General features: G+C 46.0%; 1 protein-coding gene across 2 annotated transcripts in view; it reads left to right on the forward strand.

The window, feature by feature from the left end:
- Nucleotides 1-24,183, forward strand: part of TMEM132B (transmembrane protein 132B) — a 1,306,862-nt gene that overhangs the window by 924,455 nt on the left and 358,224 nt on the right. The window lies entirely within an intron of this gene.

Genomic DNA, 24,183 nt, shown 5'->3' on the forward strand with positions numbered 1-24,183 from the left:
CCAGCACTTTGGGTGGCTGAGGTGGGAGGATCTCTTGAGTCCAGGAGTTTGAAACCAACCTGGGCAACACAGTGAAACCTCATCTGTACAAAAATTACAAAAATTAGCTGGGCATGGTTGCTCATGCCTGTAGTCCCAGCTACTTGGGAGGCTGAGGTGGGAGGATCTCTTGAGCCTGGGAGGTTGAGGATGCAGTGAGCTGTGATCAAAACCACTGCACACAGCCTGGGTGACAGAGTGAGACCCTGTCTCAAAAACAGAAAACAAAAGATTATTTCTTTTACATAGGGTAAAAGTGTGATGTACATACAGTAACGGTGTATCTCGATTTCCCCTGACATCCCAATTTTCTCTTGTTGTCACTAAGATAACTAAGGCTAGAGTGTAATGGTGTGATCTTGGCTCACTGCAAGCTCTGTCTCCTGAGTTCAAGTGATTCTCCTGCCTCAGCCTCCCGAATAGCTGGGATTACAGGCACCCACCACCACACTGGCTAGTTTTTGTATTTTTGTAGAGGCAGGGTTTCACTATATTGGTCAGGCTGGTCTTGAACTTCTGACCTCAGGTGATCCACCCACCTTGGCCTCCCAAAGTGCTGGGATTACAGGCTTGAGTCAGTGTGCCTCTACTTTTAAGCCCCCTCTGTGCTCTTCCCCAGGCTCTTTCCCTCTCCCCTCATAAAGAACCTCTCCTGAATTATGTGTTCATCATTCTCTTGCTGCTCTGTTTGCTCCCTAAATAATACATTATTATTTTGGGTCTCTTCGTGAGCTTTGTGTAAGTGAAGTTGTACTCTGGGTGTCCTTTGGTGCTGCCCCTCTTTCACTAAACATTGCATTTGGGAGATTCTTTCACATTGAAATGTGTAGCAGCTCTATGCTATTCCATTCTAGGAATGTTCCAGGATTCATCTCTTTTACAGCTGACATTTGGGTGGTTACCTGTCCTTTGCTCCAATGAACAAGGCTGCTGTGAACATTTTCGTACTTGTGTCACAACACAGACAGGCCCACATCCTCCAGGTTCATTGTCTACAATGGCTGGATCATGTGTTCACTGCATCTTCAACTTTGCCAAATGGTGACAAACTGTTTTCCAAAGTGGTTGTCCAGGTTGATCCACCCTCTGGCGACATAGAGGTGTTCTGACCATGGTGCATTGTTGTCAATGCTCGTTGCCAGACTATTCAGACTTTGAGTGCTGCCTGGGACTATCACTCAGTGCCCAACTTGGGTTCATATGGGGAAGAACCCCAAAGAAAAGAACAGGCTGTATTCTGCAATATTAACTTTGTGGTAATACAGCTGACATTTTGATCGACATCTGCCTTACATCTTTGTCTATTTTAGTTGGTTGAGAACTTGGGTGCCTCCTAAGGGTAACCTAAAGATCACTAACTATACCGTGTCTGATAATTTAAATGCCCACGGCCTCTCATTCATCTAAGATGGGAAGATTACTTGAGCCTAAGAGGTCAAGGTTGCAGTGAGCTATGATGACGCTAATGCGCTCCAGCCTGAGTGATGGAATGCGATCAGACCCTGTCTCCCCAAAAATAAAAAAGTTAGCCCAAGAATTCCAAGGATGCAAAATAAAAAAATTACAAAAAATCCCCAAAGCTAGGAAGGTGGGACATGGTTAACTTACCATCTGTTCAACTCCCACTCATCTTTCAAAACCCACTTCAGAATTATCTTTTATCTGAGCAACTTTACCCAACTTCCTCATTCAAAGCCCAGTCCCAAACCCAGCTAACCTGGAACTTGGGCTGGACTTTTTCTCTCCTTCCACGGAGCTCTGTGATCACCCCAGCTCACAGCTCACTCCAGATTCTGAATTCCTAGGATTAGTTTGTGGATTCAGCTTTTTTGTTATTTAATCATATTCTGTTAGCCCATTGTGGAGTGTACGTCTGGCTTTCTTAATTTGAGGTCATCTTAGGTTTTCTTCTTCATCCGGTCAGTGCAGAGTTTTGCCGTAGCTCATTCTTTCAGGAAGTTGTTGGTAGCACCCATTACGTGTCAGACCTGATGATCATGGCTGAGGAATCAAAGACACTGAGTCCCTCGCCCTTGATGGAGACATGCTTTTCAGGAGAAATGCAAGAAATAAATGAGAGTGACGTGATGTGGCTTTGATGGGAGGAATATCCAGATTATTAAGGAGAGTTTCTTTGAATGAGGAAATTGGGTAAAGCTGCTCAAACAAAAGATAATTCTGAAGTGGGTTTTGAAAGGTGAGTGGGAGTTGAACAGATGGTAAGTTAACCATGTCCCACCTTCCTAGCTTTGGAGATTATTGTAATTTTGTTATCTTGCATCCTTGAAAACCTTTGGCTGATGTGGTTTTTTTTTTTTTTTTTTTTTTTTTTTTTGGGAGAAAAAAACAGAGTGGTCTCACTCTGTCGCCCAGGCAGGAGTGCAGTAGTGTGATCACAGTTCACTGCAGCCTTGACCTCCTGGGCTCAAGTAATCTTCCCATCTCAGCCTCCTGAATAGCTGGGACTACAGGTATGTGCCACCATGCCTGGCTAATTTTTTAAGTTTTTGTAGAAATGGGGTCTCCCTATGTTGTGCAGTCTGTTCTTGAACTCCTGCACTTGAGCAATCCTCTTGCCTCAGCCTCTCAAAGTGTTGGGATTACAGGTGTGAGCCACTGTGCCCAGTCTAAAATTATTTTTAAAGGTAAATACTAGTGAAAATTGACAGACATCTTCTCGGTATCCATGGGTGTTTGACTCTGGCCACTAGAGCATTAGAAATTAGTTGGGAAATCAGTGCCAGTGGTGCCTTTTATGCATTCCTTTGTTTATTTAAATATATAGTTTACATCTGTTGGATATTTGTCTAAAGGATAAGGAAAAACAATCCCTATTCTTAGAACCGTGACTGCCCTGGCTTCTGTTCTGACCTCGAAGCGGTCAGATGACTCCAGCTGGTGACAGCAGCTGGTCTCTGCACCACAGAGGTGCGTCTCTGAGCATTTTTCAGCCATTTAGATCAGACCGTGGGTCTGATCACAGTGACCAGAATTGCAGAGTTGTTTTGGGCAGTTGGCTAATTAGAACAAAACCTCATCAGGTGAAATGAACTATCCATCCCCGACTTTGTTCTAATAATCATTAGATGAGATTTCTGATGAGCAGGCCGTGGGCTATGCTTGATTTCAGGCGTCTCAATGCTGTCTGGGGGTGTCCGTCAAGGCCGAATGGCTGGAGTGGAGTTGGGAATGAGAGGATGCTTTTTCTCCCTGGGGAAACCTTGAGAGTGCATTTGTGTGGGTGTGAGTCCCTCGTACCTTTGGGGGCTGCCTGTCTGTCAAGCAATGCTTGCCTACGCCCTTGGCCTTGACCTGACCCTTGTTGGTGCGGCTGTCAGTCAAGTGGCAGAAGCGCTGGCGTCTCCCCTGACAGCTGGTGCAGTAACAACTGTCAGCGCCAGTGAAGTCAGCTTGCTTTCCAAGAGGCATGCATAATGTTTAAGTCTGAAGAGAGGAATTGATTGAGGGTTTGGACTGTTGAAAGGTAGGCAGAGAGAGGTGCAGCCCTTCCTGGTAATCCAATTTGGGTATAACTTTGGATTCTAATCAAACGGTCTTTCATCATGCTGTCTTACCACATGTGATTTTAATGTAGAGGTTACAAGTCAGAAGGCCATGAGCTGGATTTGTGGGTACTGTGGGCTGAATTGTGTCCCCCAAAACATATGTCCAAGTCCTAACCACTAATACTTGTGAACATGACCTGATTGGGAAAGAGGGTCTTTGCATACATATGTGGTCAAGTTAAGATATGGTCATTATGGTGGGCCCTAATCCAATATGACTGGTGTCCTTAGATGAAGAGGGAGAACAGGCCGGGCATGATGGCTCATGCCTGTAGTCCCAGCACTTTGGGAGGCTGAGGCAGGTGGATCACAAGGTCAGGAGCTCAAGACCAGCCTAGCCGACATGGTGAAACCCCATTTCTACTAAAATTAGCTTGGTGTGGTGGCGGGCGCCTGTAATCCCAGCTACTCAGGAGGCTGAGGCAGGAGAATTGCTTGAACCCGGGAGGCGGAGGTTGCAGTGAGCCAAGGTTGTGCTACTGCACTCCAGTGTGGGCAACAAGAGCAAGACTGTCTCAAAAAAAAAAAAAAAAAAAAAAAAGAAAAAAAAGAGGAGAACACACATACACACACACACACACACACACACACACACACACACACACACGAAGGCCATGTGAAGATGCAGCAGAGATTGGAGTGACGTGCCTACATGATGCCAGGGAACACCAAGGGTTACCAGCGACACCAGAAGCAAAGAGAAAGGCATGGAACCTCTCCAGAGCCTTTAGAGGGAACATGGTCCTACCTACACCTTGGTCTGGGACTTCCGGCCCCCAGGACTATGAGAGAATAAATTTCTGTTATTATAAGCCATCCCATTTGTGCTAATTTGTTATGGCAGCTCTGGGGAACTAACAACGATGTTAAAAAAAAGTTGGACAAATGGCTACTGTTTAAAAGCAGAAATTTTGTGTAAAAGTCTGGATTTTCGGCATCTCTGGAAAAATCAGATCTGTTCACAGAGGCCAACATTCTCCGATGGGAAAAGTCTGGAACTGTGCGGTGTGCCCGAGTCACCACCACTTCCAGTTGTCCTAAAACCAGCCCGCTTCTCCCAGTTGTGTTTTGCATCAAGACTCTCTAGGTTTCTAAGTTTGCAGCCCCTTCTTTCATGATAGATCTGGGATGGAAGGGTTGGAAAGAGCCTGTCTCTGGCTTTCTGGTTTCTAGAGCAGAGGTTGGCAAACTACAGCCGGTGGGTCAAATGTGGCACTCTGTGTGTTTTGATAGACAAAGTTTTATTGAAAAGCAGCCATGCCTATCATATACATATTGTCTCCGGTTGCTTTCACACCGTAACACCAGGGTTGAGAAGCTTCAGTAGAAACCATTTGGCCTGCAAGGTGGAAAACATTTACTCTCTAGCCCTTTACAGAAAGACTGTGCTGACCCTTATTCTGGAGAATCAAGAAATCCAGATTTTTATGTGAACACTCCTTGTTTTTAAGTGAGGGCAAAAACTCATATTGGTTTTTAATTTCAAAAATTTAACCATCAATCAAGGTCATCTTTCCATGTCAATAAATGGGACTCTCCATCTTTTTTTTTTTTTTAAATAAATGGAGTAATATGAGTCATTTTACCAATTTTTTATTAATGGGTATGCAAGCAGTTGGTTATAAGTTTATATAAACTAGTGAAGACTGGCTAGGTATTCAGCATTGAACTTCTTTTTGGGGATGGGGCGGAAATGAGCGAGTGGGGTGTTTAACCCAGAGTTTAGAAAGCCAGCAGACTATGCCATTATTTTTATCAAATGTTCATGTTGGATTTTTAAAGGCAAGATATGAAACACTGGCCTTCCCTGTCCACAGAAGGCTCTGTAAGAAAAAACAGAACTTAAAAATGCAGCAGAAAAGAATTGTTTTGGTTGTAAGGAGGTAGCTTTTGTTGCTCAAGGTGGTGAACCCTGGAAAGAGTGGCTGAAGAAACTCTTGAATTTCCCTCTCTGAAGACCCTCTAAGAGGCAACAACTCTGCCCAGGTTGGATGCAACCCAGCGAGGGAAGGTCTGTTTGGCCACCTCTGCTCCAGCACAATGGCTCCCTCTACCCCACCACCGAGAAAGCTTCTGTGTCTACCTTGCCCAACAGGAAGAAGTGCCATGCTGGATACAGACAGGGATCATTGGTAGTGGAGATATTTGGGCATTTAACCATACCTTTGCCATCCCTGGATTAGAGACCAAGAGCTGGGTCAGCCTATCACATGTCCTTCTGAGCTCCAGGGTCCTCATCTGTAATTGGCTGACTCCATTAGTCTATACAAGGCCATTGCCAGATAGGTCCATCCCAGGCTATAGGGCTGTTTGAAGGGTATGCATGGAAGAATAAATGCAGCAGGCCTGAGACTGTTATTCCTGGAAAGGTCTGCTTACAAGGTTGACCTTTGGCTGGTGTTTGGGAGTTGGCACTTGGACTGTTCCCTGAATAAGTGTGTGTCATGGTTCCTAGACTGTACAAACCATGTGACTTATGGTGAACACTTGCTTTCCCTCTGGGAATCTGGAATATGAGTACATGCTAGGCAGGGGAGTCTATGTGACTAGTCCCCAGTACAAATGCTGGGCACTGAGCACCCAGTACAAATGCTGGGCTTCCCTGGATAGAAGCAGCACGCATATGTTGCTGTGTTTTTCTTGCTGGAAGAAGAGTGTGCTCTGTGTGACCCTCATGGGAGGAAGAGAGAGTATAAGGAAGCTGGTGCATGGATTTCTACAGAATCTGCCTGTGTCTTTTCCCTTGTTGATCTTGTTGTATATCTTTTTGCTGTAATAAGCCTTAGCCATAAGTCCAACCAAATGCTGAGTTCCATGAGCTCTTCTACTGAATCACTAAACATATGAGAGTGGTCTTGAGAAACCCTCTAACAGGATGGTTCATTGTAAACTCAATTCTAACATTAAAACAATTAAACAATTCAGAGTCCCTGCCTTGATGAAGATGATAATGATAAATGTATCAGTGATTATATTAATAACTAACACTTAAATTACACAATGTGCCAGGTGCTGTTTAAACACTCTACATAGATTGACTCATTTCATCCTCACAACCATCCTTAGAGGTAGGTACTTCTACCCTCAGTTTACAGATGATAAAACTGAGAGAGAGAGAGAAAGTGACCTGTCCTTCGTCACCCAGCTCATAGGTGGTGGAGCTGAGGATGAAACTCCCAGGCTGCGAATGGCAGACATTTGTGATCCTCCAGAAATGTAGGACTCTCCTTGGATTGGTGATGGGAGCCACTGCCTTCTTGGAAACTAGCTTTAGTCTAAAGAAGTTAAATAAGGAGGATATTGCATGTTCCCAACACAAAGAAAGAAGTGTTTGAGATGATGGATATGCCAGTTACCCTGATCTGATCACCATGCATTATTTGTATCAAAACATCACTATGTACCCCATAAATATGTGCAATTATATGACAATTAAAATATAAATAAAAGTATTTTTTAAAAAGAGGCTAACTCAATTGGTCTTCGCTTTTTGACGGAGGGTGTATCAGTGAGAATAAGCTGGGATAACAAAGCATGTCAAAATGCCAGTGGCTTAAAATAACAGGGTTTATTCCTTGCCCAATCTGAGTGCCCATTCCACCTGACTGTGGGCTCTGCTCTGTGCCCCCCTCCCTTGGACCCAGGCTGCCAGAGGAGCAGCCCATCTTCCCTTGCTGTGGGATGTCAGGGCACTGGGAGCTGCAGCTGCTGCTCCCCTGCGCTGGGACAGCTCATGTCTCATTGGCCAGAGTAGTCACATGACCCCACCCAGGCACTAGGAAGGCAGGAAGTGAGTCCTAGCGTGTGTCCCCAGGGCAGATAGTGCAACTCTTCGGTCAGCATGCGAGGATTAGGAAGGAAACCAGACTTTTGATTTCCCTGACTCCAGACTTTGCGAGAAGAATGCTCATTGAAGGAAGATTTGGGAGTTGAGAGGAGGGGGTGGGAGTGAGCTGATTATTGTCAAAGGCAGAAGTGAGAAAACAGGGGGCTGATAGTTAAGTCCTTTCAGAGCAAATGAAAGTGATTTCCATGACAACAATTCAATTAGAAAGCGACATGAAGTTCTCTGTGTGAGGGAACGCTGGGGAATTATCACACAATGAACCCTGAGCATTTTGGCCTTGGGGTGGAGAGGGGTGAGAAAGGCCCCAGCGGGGGACCCAGGCGGTTCCTGGATGCAGGGCACGCCTCCCTAGTGGGAAGAGTCACCTCTTCCAGCACCCAGGGGAGGGAGGAGGGAAGAGGTTGGCAGAAATAAGCAAATGCACAGCGGGTATGAGCAGGAACGGGCCAGGGGAGGCAGGGAAGGCCAGGGACTGGGGCAGGCCATTGAGGCACCTGTGTTTTGCTTTGCTTCTGAGGTAGGGTGGCTTGGGATGTAGGTTGCTTGGTAGGGTTGGAGAATAGATGTTGAAATGTTTCCCCACAGAATTAAAATCCAGACATGGGTGGTGGCAGGGGAAAGTGGGAAGGAGGCCACAGGATGTGGTGGAAAATAAACGAGGCTTCGAAAGTCCACCCTGGTGGCTTTGAATCAGTTTTCTCCCCTTGCTTTCTGTGTTTGAGCTTTAAGTTCCCTGAGCCTCAATTTTTTTTGACTATAAAACAGAGCTCAGTTTGCCAGTTAGCAGAGCGATGGTGAGCACTGCATCACGTAGTGTAATATTCGGCACACAGTAGGTGCTCTCTACAATGTACCTCTACTCCCCTCCCTTGGATTAGGGATGAGGGCAAAGCGATTTCATCTCAGGTGCAAACTCTGAAGCTTCAGCAATGGCTCCCTGGGACCTGTGTTAAGAAGACTTCTGAGGCCGGGCGCGGTGGCTCACGCCTGCAATCCCAGCACTTGGGAGGCCGAGGCGGGCAGATCATGATGTCAGGAGATCGAGACCATCCTGGCTAATACGGTGAAACCCCATTTCTACTAAATATACAAAAAATTAGCTGGGTGTGGTGGCGGGCACCTCTACTCCCAGCTACTCGGGAGGCTGAGGCAGGAGAATGGCGTGAACCCGGGAGGCAGAGCTTGCAGTGAGCTGAGATCGCACCACTGCACTCCAGCCTGGGCGACAGAGCGAGACTCCGTCTCGGAGAAAAAAAAAAAAAGACTTTTGAAGCTCGGTGAGAGTGTGCTCCAGTTGCTTACTGATGTCTGTCATGGACATGGAAGTGGTGTTGTGTGCATGCCATCCTTGGTTTGGCCTGTCTTTCCCATTCGAGCTTTACTTTTTACTATACCCTTCTGTAAATCCTTTGCTGCACTCACACTGCCCGGCTCCCTGGCCCCTGCGATGCTGGATGCCGTGTGCTGCCTGCCTGCCTCTGTGCCCTGGTGCCCTGGTGCCCCTGCCTTCCCCGGCCTGGGGAACTCTCCCTCACTCCTTAGGTCATCCAGGCTTGTCCTCTTCTGCAAGGATCAGGTCAGATTGCCCTGCAGGGAAGCTCCTCTAACCCACCCCTGCCCTAACCATTCCACAACCGAAGGACGCCATCTGTTTCTGAATTCTCATAACATTCTCCCCGTATTCCATGGCCTGCACACACATCTCACAGCACCTCATGTAGGCACTGGTGTCTTTTCCTCATGCCCATTGCTGGCCTCTTAGTGACTGTGAGCCCCAAGGGCAGCTATGTTGTCCCCTCCCCTTTGTTGGGGACAAAGGGAATATGATTTGGATGATTTAATTGGCAGAGCTTGGATGTGGCAATCAGAGATCCTAGCTGGGGCTCCCAGTGCTGCCACTTGGGGATGTGTGACTGTCCCTAAATCTTTTGACCTCTCTGAGCCTCAGATTCCTCTTCTAATAATGCAGAGTCACTGGGAGCATGCAGGGGGATGTGTGAGCCTGGTGCATTCTGAGCTTTGGGTGCATAGTAAGCACTTGCTTAATGCCTGGTAGTGGCCTCCTCCTTTCCTTCCTGGCCCTGATTCCTTGAACAATGATTCCAGTGTGGTCCTTACATCTTTCTTTGGGATGGTCCTCCAAGTATTTATTGGGAGTCCAAGTGGTACAGCCTGAGAGCTTGGTGCAGGAGAAAGAGGATATTTATTCACTCATGGAAAGACCCAAAGTTCATGGGAACTCCAGCATCAAAGGCAGCCCTTTAGGCAGCAGCTGTGTTCGTGCACGACTATGTGCAATTTCAATTTGATTAGCTTTAACATGAGCCCCCTTTTACAAGTCCCAGGGAACTTGCCAATTAAAGCTGTGTTTGGCAAATATTTTTGTAAAATGCAGAGTCACCAAATTGTTCTGCTTTGTGGTTCTGGATTCATATATATTAGGTTTTCTTAAAGTAGGTACTATTTTAGCAGTGAAACCTCCTTATATTCTAGCCAAGTTTTTGAGCTTCAGTAGTCAAAATTGCTATTTATTTAAATCCTTTGAATATGTATTATATTCCAAAAGCTATTTTCAAGTCATGAAAATTAAGTGAGAAAACTAGAGTTACCAGGGTTCATCTTCTGTTCCTGCTATGTACCTATGACTCTCGCTGGCGGTCCTGGCAGATGCTCAGCTGTCCTTGATAAAGGAACAGGAGTGCTAAAAGCCAGGAAGATGCTGAGAACGGGTAATCTGGCCTGGGAAACACATAATTACCACTAGTGCCAGTCTCTGTAATGAAGCATTGATAGGACAAAGACCAGAGCATAAATTACCAGGGAAAGGGGCAAGGAAAGATGTCGCGTCCAACCATTTAGCCTCTGAGTAGCTTCCGGCAGCTGTCCTGTAATGCATCTGTTTGGTGCAGACCAAGACAGATGCATTCCAGTGCATTCCACCTCAAAGGGAGATGAGCATGGAAGGAGTCAAGTGAGACTGCTGGTCTGTGTGCCACTCCCTCTGGAGAGATGCTAGGAGTTTGAGTAGTGTTTGCTTGTTATAGAATTTTAGATTTCCAGGACAGACTCTGAGATCAACCCTCTCATTTTACAGATAAAGGAATCAAGGCCCAGGAAGGGGAGTAGAATTACCAAAGCCTCCAAGTGAGTCAGTAGCCATGGTCGTTACTTGAACTTCCATCCTTTGACTTGGTTTACCTTTGCTACCGCACTCAGTTCTACCCCAGGATGGCCAAAGGGGACCAGGCTTGACTCACAGCCCTATTTCCTAGGGGATGTCACGGTCTAGGTAGAGGTAAGAGATTTTTCCTTCTATGGTAGATGATTTTTTTTTGTCTTATTATATGTTCAGTGAATTTTTCTGCATAGATGTACATGTACATGGCTCAAAATTCAAAAGGGATACATTGAAAATTCAGTCTCTCTTCCTCCTACACCTGTTCCCCAGCGTCCCTCACCTCCTTCCCAGATGCAGCCAGTGTTACATGTATGTTTGCAGAGATTTTTCTATGCATGTATGAGCAATCACCTATTTTTGATTCATTCACTCATTCGGCAACTATTTGTGGAGCACTGTGCATGTTCTGGGCTCTGTTGTTGGCACAGAGCTGTAGCAGTGGACAGAACAAAGACCCCACTGCCATGGAGCTGGGGTTAGACCACAAAGATCTCTCTTCCTCTCCCTGCTCCCTTCTCATACCCCCAGTTCTGTGCTTTTATTAAACCCAAACCTTATATCTTCAAGGGTCTTCCATACCAGTTTGCATAGCATTGTCTCTTTTTAATGATGGTGTTGCATTTCATCACATGGATATACCGTAGTTTCTTTAGCCAGTATCTGATGGATAGACATTCAAATTGCTTCTGGGTTTTTTTAATTTGCTGTTATAAGCAATGTTGCAATGTTCTTGTATACATTTCCTTTTGCACTTGTGAGAGTAGATCTGACAATTTATTGGCCAATGTAGCTAAAATGTCCAGAGAAATGGACAGGCAGGGCCATATTCAGGTGCACAAACCATGTCATTTGGACTTGATCTCTGAGTCCTGCTTTGCTCTGTGTTGGCTTTATTTTCAGAGATAAGAAGGCTTATTAAGTCCTTATTCTATTGTATTAACTACACACCTACGATGTGCTGCAAGCCTTAGATGCTGGAGATACAGCAGGAAGAAAACACACCCAAATCCTGGCCCGCATGGAGCTGACATTGTAAGATACCCCACACCATCAGTCAAAGGTTTATATTCTCCCAGATTGGAGGGGAAAAAGAAAACCTCCTTCCTCCTCATAGTAACAAGTCTCTGGATTGGATCTCATTGGACCAACTTGTGTCATGTGACAATCTCTGACCCAATCGTTTTGGCTGAGGGCAGGGGTACAGTAAACTGATTGGTCAGGCCAGGGCCTCTGGAACCAGAGAGTGGAGTCAGTCTTCCTAGGAACCACGTGGACCGAGGTTGAGTGAGGGATTTCCTCAAAAATGAAGAGTGAAGATTTCCTGGCTGGCACTAATGTTAGCTACAATGGTGGATAGAGTCAGAGGCAAAGACACAGCTAAAAGAACTACAGGGAAGAGCAAGAAGGGAGAGAGGAAGCCAGAGCTGCGTGGTCGGGGCACAGCGTCCAGGCCCCAGTGAGTAGTCCTGGGCACTCCCAGCTGAAGCCTCCTTTTATTTTGCTGAGCTCTGGAAATCCATCCAGCGCTGAACTGAGCCAGTGAGAGAGGGGATTCACACCATTCAAGTATGATGTGGAGATTTCAAAGCACATGGTGAAATTTCTTTCCCAAAGTGAGTCAGACCCAGTGTTCACCAGATGAGGCCACAGGTGGTTCCCACAGAAGGGGTCTTAGTTCCCCTGGGGCTGCTCCCGGGGCTCCTAGCCTCCACCCATGCCCCAGATCCCTGGTAGCAACAGGAAGGAGACCCCAGGTCTGGCTGCTCCAGGGCCTGGCCTGGGGCATCGCCAAGTGGCCAGGGGCAAAGCCTTTCCCAGCAATTGAGCAGGGCCTGGGGAGGTAGAGGAGAACCTGGGGTGGTGGTGGTGGGGGGGGGGCATCACTTAACATTAGAGAAGGTAAACATCCTTGACAGGGAGTTTTAAGGTACTTACTGCGCCTTGACACCCTGTGCAAGGGTAAGAGAGACAAAAGCATTTCACTCAGGGCCTGTTCACTGAGGACCAGCCATGGGAAACAACCATGCTCAATACCACATTAACTGGAAATGAATCATCCTCATGTGTTTATCGAGGTCACCCTAGTGCCAGGTACTTTACATGTATACATTTCATCCTTACCACAGCCTTCTGAGGTAGGGATTATTTTATCTTTGGCAGATGAGAAAAGAGAAGCACAGAGAAGTTAATTCATTTGCCCAAGATCACACAGCCAGTAGCGGGAGAGCCAGCACTTAACCCCAGGCACTCTGCCTCCGGAACTCATGCTCTTAGGTACAGCCTTCTTCTGCCCCTGTGTGTCAGGGAGAGCACTGGCACAGAACTAAGCCCTGCTGCTTGCTCTGACACCAAGTAGCTGAATGATCATGGGCAACTGTCATTGAATAGTGCCGTGCCTCAGTTTCCACATATAGAGAATGGGATACCAGCCTGACTCTGGGTTTTTCAAGGATCCGGTGAAGTATTTGGCAGGAACACCTTTTGGTGGGAAAATATAATAAAATAACACATATTAGTTTTCTGTTGCTACTATAATAAGTTACCACGAATTTAGTGAATTAAAACAACAGAGATAAATTATTTTATATAATAGTTCTGGAGGTCAGAAGCCTGCAGTCAGTTTCACTGGGCTAAAATAAAGGTGTCAGCAGGACTGTGTTCCTTCTGAGGCACTAGGAGAGAATTCCTTTTTTTTTTTTGTTTGACATGGGGTCTCACTCTGTCGCCCAGGCTGGAGTGCAGTGGGACAATCTTGGCTCACTGCAACCTCCACCTCCTGGGTTCAAGTGCTTTTCCTGCCTCAGCCTACCGAGTAGCTGGGACTACAGGTGGGTGCCACAACACTAATTTTTTACTTTTACTTTTAGTAGAGACGAGGTTTCACCATGTTGGCCAGGCTGGTCTCGCACTTCTGAGCTCAGGTGATCCACCCACCTCGGCCTCCCAAAGTGCTGGGATTATAGGCGTGAGCCACCAGGTCTGGCCAAAATTCCTCTTTTTTTTTTTTTTCCCCAGCTTTCTAGAGGCTGCTTGCATTCCTTGGTTCATGGTTCCTTTCTCCATTGTTGACGCCAGCAGGGTAGCATCTTCAAATCAGCTTCCCTCTCCATCCCTCCCTGTCTATCTCCCCAGCCCTGCCTCGACCCTATCCTCCCTCCCTCCTCTGCTTCTGTGGTCCCGTCTCCTCCTCTGATTAGGACCTCCTGCCACCCTCTTATAAGAACCCTTGTGATGACATCATGCCCACCTGGACAATACAGGATCATCTCCCATCTCAAGATCCTTAATTTAATCATATCTGTCCCTTTTACCATGTAAGGTAACATCTTCACACGTTCTGGGAATTGGGACGTGGGCATCTTTTGAGGGAGGCATTTAAATCTGTCTACTACAGTACACATAATTTAAATTATTTCATTATCTAGCACCTATGTAACTCTTTTTAAAGGTACCATTTCCAAGCTTTTAAAGCATATGTAGATCAATACTCAGATGAAAACAAGAAAGGGCCTTCATCTCCCTGCCCAAATAACCCCAAGGGATGAATTTCTTCTGTTTTGACATTTAAACAGAAAATGCAAGTAATATTAGTAGAAGGACAAAAAATGCAAACCACAGAATGATGCAAAACAAAAATTAAACCTCCCTGCGTAGTCTCTCCCCAAAGGTAACCACTTTACAGTTCCAGAGGATACCTTCCAGAACAAACAAATGCACATGCTAGAATAAATGTATCTATTTATACATTCCCTTCTAAAAAACACTAGAGAATATACTACTTACACTATTATGCATCTTGCTTTTTTCACATTATTCTATACCTCTTAGATCTTTGTCCCAGCACATCACATAGAGATCCCTTTCTCTCTCTCTCTCTTTTTTATTTCTTTGAGAAAGGTCTCACTCTGTCACCCAGGCTGAAGTGCAGTGGCGCAATCTTGGCTCACTGCAACCTCCGCCTCCCGGGTTCAAGTGATTCTCCTGCTTCAGTCTCCTGAGTAGCTGGGTCTATAGGTGCCTGCCACCACCATGCTCAGCTAATTTTTTTTATTTTTTTATTTTTAGTAGAGACAGGGGTCTCACCATGTTGGCCAGGCTGGTCTTGAACTACTGACTTCAGGTGATCTGCCTGCCTCGGCCTCCCAAAGTGCTGGGATTACAGGAGTGAGCCACTGCACCCGGCCTCTTTCTCTTTTAAAGAGCTGCCAGCTACACCTGTAATCCTAGCACTTTAGGAGGCCGAGGTGGGCGGATCACGAGCTCAGGAGTTCGAGACCAGCCTAACCAACATGGTGAAACCCTGTCTCTACTAAAAAAAAATACAACAATTAGCTGGATGTGGTGGTGCATGCCTGTAATCCCAGCTGTTCAGGAGGCTGAGGCACGAGAATCACTTGAACCCCTGAGGCAGAGGTTGCAGTGAGCCAAGATTGTGCCACTGCACTCCAGCTTTGCGTAGGGATGGTGCATCACTTATTCACTTATTTTTGTAACTCATCCCATATTGTTGGTTACTTTGGTGGTTTCCAGCTTTTTTGTTACTATGGGCATGCTGTGTGGGTATTCTTGGAATCACATCTAGGACCATGTTACGCTTGTATTTTTAGGTTTTTGTCTTGGCATTTGGGGCAAAATAATTTTTTTTTGTTGTTGCAGGGGGCTGTTCTGTGCATCGTGGGATGTTCAGCAGCATCCCGGACTCTTCCCACTAGAGAGCGGTACCACTCACTTCCCAAATTCGTGACAACCAGATTTTGCCAGATGTCCCCCTGGGGACACAGTCATCCTGGTTGAGAACTTTTGTTTTAGGGGTATTCCTCACAGTGGGGTGCTGGGTGGGAGTTTTCTTATAAATTTACGCCAGGCTGCTGATGGCAGTTGGCTGGTGGGCTGTGGCCAAGCTCAAAGGGCAGGCGGGTCCATGCAGAGGCAGGGGACTGTAGCTTGGGGTTGGCTGGTAGGCAACACTGAGTTCCTAAACCTTATTGCAAGGAGTTAAGCAGTTACCACACGTTGTCTGTTCTTAAGAGAATTTGTCCAAGCGTTAACGGGCTTGACCTGGAGTGTTCTCAGCAATGTGTGTCTTGCACTTCTGGCTCAGGGGTTCTGACTCCTTCCTGGCTGAGGTGGGTTCTGAGTCTCATACTCTCTGCCAAAGGAATCTGAAGTATTTATATATTTATAATAAACAAACTGACACAAACACTGAACAACCTGACCTTTCAAGAAGGTTCTTCTCTTATTCCTAAAATGCAGATAGAATTGGTATTTCAAAAGCAGTGGCACAAGGCACCCTTCTGGTGCTTTTCTTGTGTTGACTTCTTTATTCTGCACAAGAACCCGCCTGCCCTGATCATCATCCCCATTTTACAGGGGGGAAAACTGAGGCTCAGGGAGTACACATGATTTGCTCCAGGTTGCATCACTCTTAAGTGGTGAAGCTGGGATTTGAAACCAGGAAGTCTAGTTCTGGCATGGGTTCTACCCACCCCTGTATTTGCAGGTCCACACTGTTTCACAATGGAACCCAGACAGAGAATAACAATAGCGGCATGGATCACACACCTGCTACATGCTGGGCTGGTTCTAGGTGCATTACACGTGTTAGCAGGTTTACTTCTCAGAGCAGATGCATAAGTAGATACTTTCACCAGCCACATTTTGCAGACAGAATCTGAGGCACAGAGACATCAAGTCACTTGACTGAGGTCACACAGCTAAGAAGTGGCCAAACATGGATCTGAGCCCAAGTGTCTCCAGGGTGCATGGGCTCAACCGTCGGGCCACACTGTCTCTGGACAGAGGGAAGCAGTGTTTCTAATGCAACAGTGGTCTCAAACATCCTCACCTTGGGAAAGTTTCCAAGGCTTTTGGACAATTTATCCCCTAGTCATGCTGCTGACATATCTGGGTTCTCTTCAATCCCCCAATTATAATCCATCATGCTTTATGTCCCCCTTAAATCAAAGATATACCACGTCGGCAAGAGGAAGCCTGGATATGCTGTGTGTGTTTTTCTAGTGGTGATGGTTTCCTCATTAGAGTCTACAGAGTCGGTATGTTTTAAAATCCAAAACTGGAACAAAATGAAAGCCGTCCGTGAATCTGGCTGAGGTTGGGCCGTAATTCATTCAAGTAGCTCATTATGCATCGGAATCACCCAACTGCCGAAGCTTCTGAACAGCAGGCAATTCCAGAGCTTTAGTTTCAACTGTCTGCTCTTATTGATTTATGAAACCTTACTACCTTCAAAATCGTGAAATATTCCAGGCATGCAAAGAGGCATAGAGAATATTTTCATGAATGTCGTGCACCCACCACCCAACCGAGGAAATAAAGCCTGACAGTTACAATAGATGCTCCTGTAGACTCCTCCCAGATTTCCTTCCTTCTCTCTTTCCCTCTAGAGAATACCACTGCCTGAATTTAGCAATTTTTCTTAAGTTTGCTATCCATATATGTAATCATAAACTACATGAAGCATTGTGCGTGTTTAAAAACTGTGTATAAATGGCGTCTTGCTAAAGATATCCTTCTGCAATGTGTTCATCTTGCCGCGTTGGTGGGACTCATCTGTGCTGATCTATATTGCTGTAGTTTATTTCACTGCTGCATAGTATTCTGGTATATGAATATATCATGGTGTATTCATCCGTCCTCCTGCTGATGGGCATTTAGGCTGTTTGCTCTTTCTCTCCACGGTGCACAGTGCTACAGTGAGTGTCCTTGTACATCTCCTTGTGTGCAAGTGCGAAGCTTCTTCCAGAGCGTTTACTTAACGATTGCAATCGCTGGAGTTCAAGGCATGTAAGGTAGACAGAATGGAAGGTGCACATGCCCTGTGTAATCTCCAGGACTGTGAATATGAGGAATATCACTCCTGAGACTGGATTGTGTTTTATGGCACAGTCGAATTTAAGATAGAGAGTGTTAAAGACAGGATAATTGTGTCCCCATACCACTGTCATCCTTCCCCACCTCCTAGCCAATTCATACGTTGAAACCCTAATCCCTAATGCGATGGCACTGGAAGGTGGGGCCCTCAGGAAGTGATTAGATCATACGGGTAAACCCCTCATGATGGGACTGGTGCCTTTGTAAGAAGAAGTTAGAAGGCTAGCTCACTCTCCCTCTGCCATGTGAGGACACAGTGAGAAGGTGGCCATCTGCAACCCAGAAGAAGGCCCTCACCAGAACCTGGCCAAGCTGACACCTAACCTTAGACTTTCAACCCTCCAGAATTGTGAGAAATAAGTTCCTGTTGTCTGTGAGCCACCAGTCTATGATACTTTGTTATAGCTACCTGAACTAACAAAGTGAGATTATCCAGATGGGCGTGATCTAATCACCGGAGCTCTTTAGATGAAAGTCTGCTGGCCAGAGACTGAGAAGTTAGAGGGGTTTGAAGTGCTGGAGGGAGATTCTCCATGCTGGCTCTGAAGTTGGAGGGGGCATGTCACCAGGAATGTGGCTGGTGTCTAAGAGCTGAGAGCAGCCCCTGGCTGACAGCCAGCAACAACATGAGGATGTCAGTCCTCCAACCGCAAGGACCTGTAACTCTGCCAGCAACCTGAGTGATCTTGGAAGAGGATCCTGAGCTCCAGATGAGACCACACCCCAGGGCATGCCTTGACTTCATCCTTGCAAGAATCTGAGCAGAGAACCCAGATGTGATGTGTCTGGATTTCTGACCTATGGGAACCATGAGACACATTTGTTTTTCTTAAAAAAAATTGTGATGAAATATCCATAACACAAATGTGCCATTTGTAGAGGTACAGTTCAGTGGCCTTAAGTCTATCCACATGAATGTGCAACCATCAGCACTGTCTATCGCTAGAACCTTTTCATCTTCCCAAATTGAAACTCTGTCTGTATTAAAATTCACATTGTTTTAAGTTACTAAGTTTGTGGTAATCCATAAATAGCAACAGAAAATTAACACAATATCCAAAGCCATATATATATATATATATATATTTTTTTTTTAACAGAAATCATTTTATCAGAGTAGTCTCATTGATTTGCCTATGGTGAGTATCACTGTTCAAGAATTTCTAGGGTACATTTATTACCAACATACCAGAGAAGAATTAAAATAGCTCAACCTTTATTTCATTCTCCTGTGGAGGTTTCATGCAGGTAGTGACTTCAGAAAGAAATGGGAATAGTTTCTAACTAGATTAAACCTCTAATTCTCCTCCCCCTCCCCCATTACATATATAATTTGTTGCTTAGAAACACCTTTACTTCCCATTTTATTTTTAAAATTGCAGTGACAGAATGGAAGGGAGGTGTTAGCTTGAAAGGTTTTACAAACTGGAGCACATGTGAAGCGTTTCCATTTCTCTGGTTTTAGAGCTGGTGGCCTGCAGCCAGGGAAGATTTGGTTTGATTAAAAAAAAAATTATACTGCATTGGTTGAGTTTGGTAATGAAAGCAAGGTCTAGAAAGTGACTATAATGAGACAGTGTAGCAGCTACAGATCTTCTGTTTGCATGTGACAGAAACTCAACTTAAAACTGACTTGCACAAAGAAAGAGATTGGCTCGCAAAACTGCAGTATCTGGGAGGGACAGCTTCAGGTATGGCTAAATCCAGGACTCAAATGAAGACATTAGGACTTGGTCTCTCTCCATTCCTTGCCTCTTTCCCAGTTGGCCTCTTTCTCTGGCTACCCCTTCAGTAGTGACCTGTGACAATGCAAATGTATGTCATTCGTATAGCTGGTGATGAAAAGGAGGCTTCTCTTTCTCAGTTGGTTCAGCAGAAATGACAAGACTGAATCTCACTGAATTTCCTTGGATCATGGACCTGCCTCTGAACTCATTCCAAGGCTAGAAGTTTGCATAATGCTGATTGGCCAGGTCAGGGTCACATGACCACCCAAACCATGTGGGCTCAGAGTGGTTTCTCAAAGGAAAATTGAGGTATTGTTAACAAATATATGGGGAATAGTTGCTGGATATGCAAGAACAATGGATATTTAATTGAGCGAGGAGTTCTTAAGCCAAGGTCGTGGGTTGGATTCTTTTGGGAGCTGGTGAGCTCAGTGCTGTGGGCCTGGCTCCCTTCAACACATGTCATTGACATAATGGAGGCATGGGGATAAATTGATGGCCAGGGATGTGGTACAGTCTCTCCCTGAGACATTGGCACAACTTGTCAGGCCCCCTGTTCACATGTGGTTACTCACGTGGACAAGAGGACCTGCTGCCCTTGTATTACTTTATTGAGTCAATTCTTAGTAAAGCGTATTGCAGTAGTTTTATTTAACTTTATTTTTTATTTCAACGTTTAGAGTCAGGGGGTACCTGTGCAGGTTTGTTACATGGGTATATTGTGTGATGCTGAGGTTTGGGGTACGATTGATCTTGTCACCCAGGTTGTAAGCGTAGTACCCAGTAGGTAGTTTTTCAGCCATTGTTCCCTTCCTTCCTCCCTTGAATAGGCCCCAGCATCTATTGTTTTCATCTTTGTGTCCATGTCTACCCAGTGTTTAGCTCCCACTTATAAGTGAGAACATGCAGTATTTGGTTTCTGTTTCTGCATTAATTTGCTTAGGATAATGGCCTCTAGCTGTATCCATGTTTCTGCAGAGGACATGATTTTGTTCTTTTTTATGGCTGCGTAATATTCCATAGTGTTTGTGTATCACGTTTCCTTTATCCAGTCCACCACTAATGGGCAAGTAGGTTGATCCCATGTCTTTGCTATTGTGAATAGTGCTTATTGCAGCAGTTTTAAAAACTGGTCACACAGTTTTGACATTCCACCCCTTGAGAGGTGTGGTGGTCTATGTCCCCTCCCCCTGAATCGGGGCTGGCTTGTGACTACTCTGACCTATAGAGTGGCACTGTGTGGCTTCCAAAGCTAGGTCCCTAAAGGCCATGCAGTTTGGTTCTCTTAGAATGTTCCCTCTTGAGATACTTTCCTCCTGGAGCCCAGCTGCCATGCTGTGAGGAAGCCCAAGCCAGTCCATTTGACAGCTGAACCCAGCCTTGCAGCCAGCAAACCTAGAGGTGACCTGTGAGTGAGAAAGCCTCTAGGTGAAAAAAGTCTCAATCCTCAGAGTCAACCTCATCACTGAAGTCTCTTTTGTTGAGGCCTCCATCACTGTGAGCATAGACAGCCCATCGCCTCTGCGCCTGATCTGAATTCCCATTTCCAAGATTCTGTAAGTTGTAATAAACTGGCTTTTGTTCTGTATAACTGCCTACATACCACTACATTTGGGGTGGTGTGTTAGGCAGCAGACAACTGGAATAGGCATGCTTGCATTGCTGGCGGTATTGGTTGGATGCAACAAGCCAGGCCTGGTAGAGATTTAAGAGTTACTCATGCACTGTTGGACCTAGTAATTCAACTGCTGGAAATCTATTGAAAGGAAATAATCTCAAATGGGAAAAGTGGATTAAACATTATGCATGGAGATGTTTGTCACATAACTATTTATAATGGTAAAAAATTTAAAACAACCTAATTTTCCAATGATGGCGAAATGGTTCCTTGATAAAATAATTATGGCTGCCACTGAATGTCTAAATAAGTGCCAGGCACTGCACTAAGAGCTGCCTATATATCCTACGAATCTTCCCAACAACCTTTGAGGTTATTATGACCTCAGTTCCCTACCATACAAACGTGGAAATTGAAACTTAGAAAGCTTGTCACTTGCCCAAGGCGGTAAGCAGCCAGTCTGCTGACTCCGAAGCCCTGCTAGTCACAATATACGTCATACTGATTTAAGGCAGGAGAATGATTTAGAAAGTCTGTGGAAGAGCCATGGCATGGCATATTAGGTAGTCTTTATAAATAATATGTATAAAGAATTTTTAATAATAGGAGAAAGTGTTTATGCTAAGTGGCAGAAAAAATGCAGAATGAAAGTGGTGTATGCAATAAAATATCAACTTATTGAAACTATGCATAAAGAAAAATGCAGGAAGCAAGGTTTTATGATTAAGGTAAAACCTTAACAGCGGGTGGTAGGATTGTATTGTGTGAGCCACCCTAAGCTTTTTTGTATTTTCAGTTCTTCTAGAGGCAAAGGCTGCAGAAGAAAAAAACACAAAAAGGAAGTGAACAGAAGTTAACAAGAGTCAGGCATGATTAAACAGCAAAATGACCAAAGAGAACTAAAGTTGCTGGTTAGTTAAAAAGGAAAAAAAGCTCATTAGTGTGATAATTATCTTGTGCTTCTGTTCTGACAAGTCACCTGGGAGAGCACTCAGTGGCTGGGCTGGGAGTGGGAGAACCACAGAGCTCTGGATGGGGCCCCTTCTTCCAGCCAGGGATCTATGAGATATTCAAGGGAAGGTCTGTGAGTGTCTCCTATGGCCACTCACACAGGGATCCAGCCCGTTGGGGCAGGAGCTGGAAGGGATCGTGGACATGGAATGATGGAACAGAAACACACTACATGGTGGCTTGGAGGAGAGACTCTGGGAAGGTGTGGGTCACACAGGCCGGCTGTCTCTCCTCCATGAAGCCTGTGTGTGTGTGTGTGTGTGCGCGTGCGCGTGTGTGTACGTGTGTGTGTGTGAGAGAGAGAGAGACAGAGACAGACAGACTTGGGTGTCAGGGGCAGGCTGCTGTGTTGTGATGATGTCTTATATCCGTAGACATCTCCTTTGAGTTCATTCTCAATAGTGTGCAAAAATCACACATGTTGCCCAAAGCACAGGAGGCAGACCATGTTGTGCTTAAAGCCGGGACTTGAGTCTGAGACCTGACTCCACTGTGAATTGGTGGCTGGGCCTTGGGCAAGACAGAGCCTTAGTTTTGCCTTCTGTGGAATGGGAACAAGAATGATGCCTTACTCACTGGTTCATCTCCAGGATTAAATAAAACGATGCATAACACAATCAGGGGGCATGTAGCACTGTGGTGAAATAGCTGTTGCTGATAGTAGCACTTAGAGTAACAGGTTCTGATTTTAATTGAACACTTTATATGAGTATGCTTTTTCTCCTCTCTTCACATATCAATGACACTTCTTTTTATACTTAAAAAAAAAAAGGTTGCCCTTGAGTTTGCACTATACATTCACAACCACTCCAAGTCAGAGGGAGCCTTCTGATACCCGAGTCCCATCCCCTCCTTCCTCTGCTTAGAATCCATACACACTCCTTATCTCACTCCGAGAAAAGCCCAAGTCCTTATGGTGGCCCCATGGCCCAATACAGCCTGGCCCTGGGCTTCTCCTGATCCCATCTCCTTCTGCCTGCGCCTTGCTCTGGGACCACACTTGTCTCCTCACTTTTCTTCACACCCACCGGGCACTTCCCACCTCTGGGCTTTTGTTCCCAGTGTTCCCTTGCCAGGAATGCTCTTCCCAGATATCTGTTTGGCCAACACCCTCACATCCTTCAAGTCTCTGCCCAGATCCCACCTTCCCAGGATGGCCTTCCCGACCTCTCTACTTCACACTGTGACCTGCCAATTGGGCACCGCCTGCCCTGTTCCCCACTGCTTGTATCACCTTCTGACAAACCGGATAATTTACTTGCTCTGTTTATGATTTGCTGTTGTTCTCCCCCAACAACAACATCCACCCCACGAGGGCAAGAATGGCTTCTCTGCCGTGTCGCAAATACTCAGAGTAGAACCCAGCACCTGGCAGGGGCTCCTAACTATCCCTGGGTGAATGAATTCTCCAGTGAGCACTGGCTGCAAAGTGTCTTTCCATCCCACTCCTTTAGCACTGTGTGAACAATCACAGAACCGGGACCAGGTTCTCTGGGCAGGAGGACTCCTCAGGCTCCTTGTGCTAAGTTAGGGATTGCAGCAAAAGGAGCTGGGGGAAAGCTGTTAAAGCGACAGCCGGGGTCTGGTAATCTCTTAACCATGCACAGGAGGCTGCAGATTACCAGCTGCTGTGGAAGACACATGCTTGTCCCTAAAAGGTCCGCACAAGCAGCTGTGAGTGAGCTCGTCCATCCGTCCCTCTGAGAGAGCAGAGCAGCGGGAAGAATGGTCTTGGTCTTGCTGTCTCTCTGTTCTCTAGGCCAAGGGGATGGTGATGAAGCTGGAGGTCACTGTGCTGGTCACAGGTCCAGAGACTCTGGGTTTCCTTGCGGGGGTCCTGCCTGGGTCAATATTGGATGGCTTTTCCTACCTAGTTAGACAACAGCGTGGATGGGAGGAGGAGGTAGCCTTCTTCCCCTTGGAAGGGGATCGTCTCATGTCTCAAAGCAGGCACACGGTGGCACCATGTTTCAGCCTCCCTGCTGCATGGTATAGACCTGACGGGTGATAGGGTGACAGGTGTGGATGAGCCTCTGAGCACTGTTATTGGCCCACTGCCACCAGAAGCCCTTCTGATGTGGCCTGTGTGGGGTGCCCTCGGGAAAATGGCCAGCCTTCTGGCTTAGTGCTGTCCGCAACACCATCCATCCTCCACGTTTTAGAAAGCAGAGCAGGACCACCCTTCAGTGGCCACCTATTGCTGGCGATTCATCTCATCAGCATTTATTGAGCACCTACGATGTGTCACGCATTGCGTTCAATACTGAGGCTACAAGGTGGACCTCACTTCCCTACAGCTAGGT

Source organism: Macaca thibetana, chromosome 11, assembly GCF_024542745.1.
Source record: "Macaca thibetana thibetana isolate TM-01 chromosome 11, ASM2454274v1, whole genome shotgun sequence".
NCBI classification, from domain to species: domain Eukaryota; kingdom Metazoa; phylum Chordata; class Mammalia; order Primates; family Cercopithecidae; genus Macaca; species Macaca thibetana.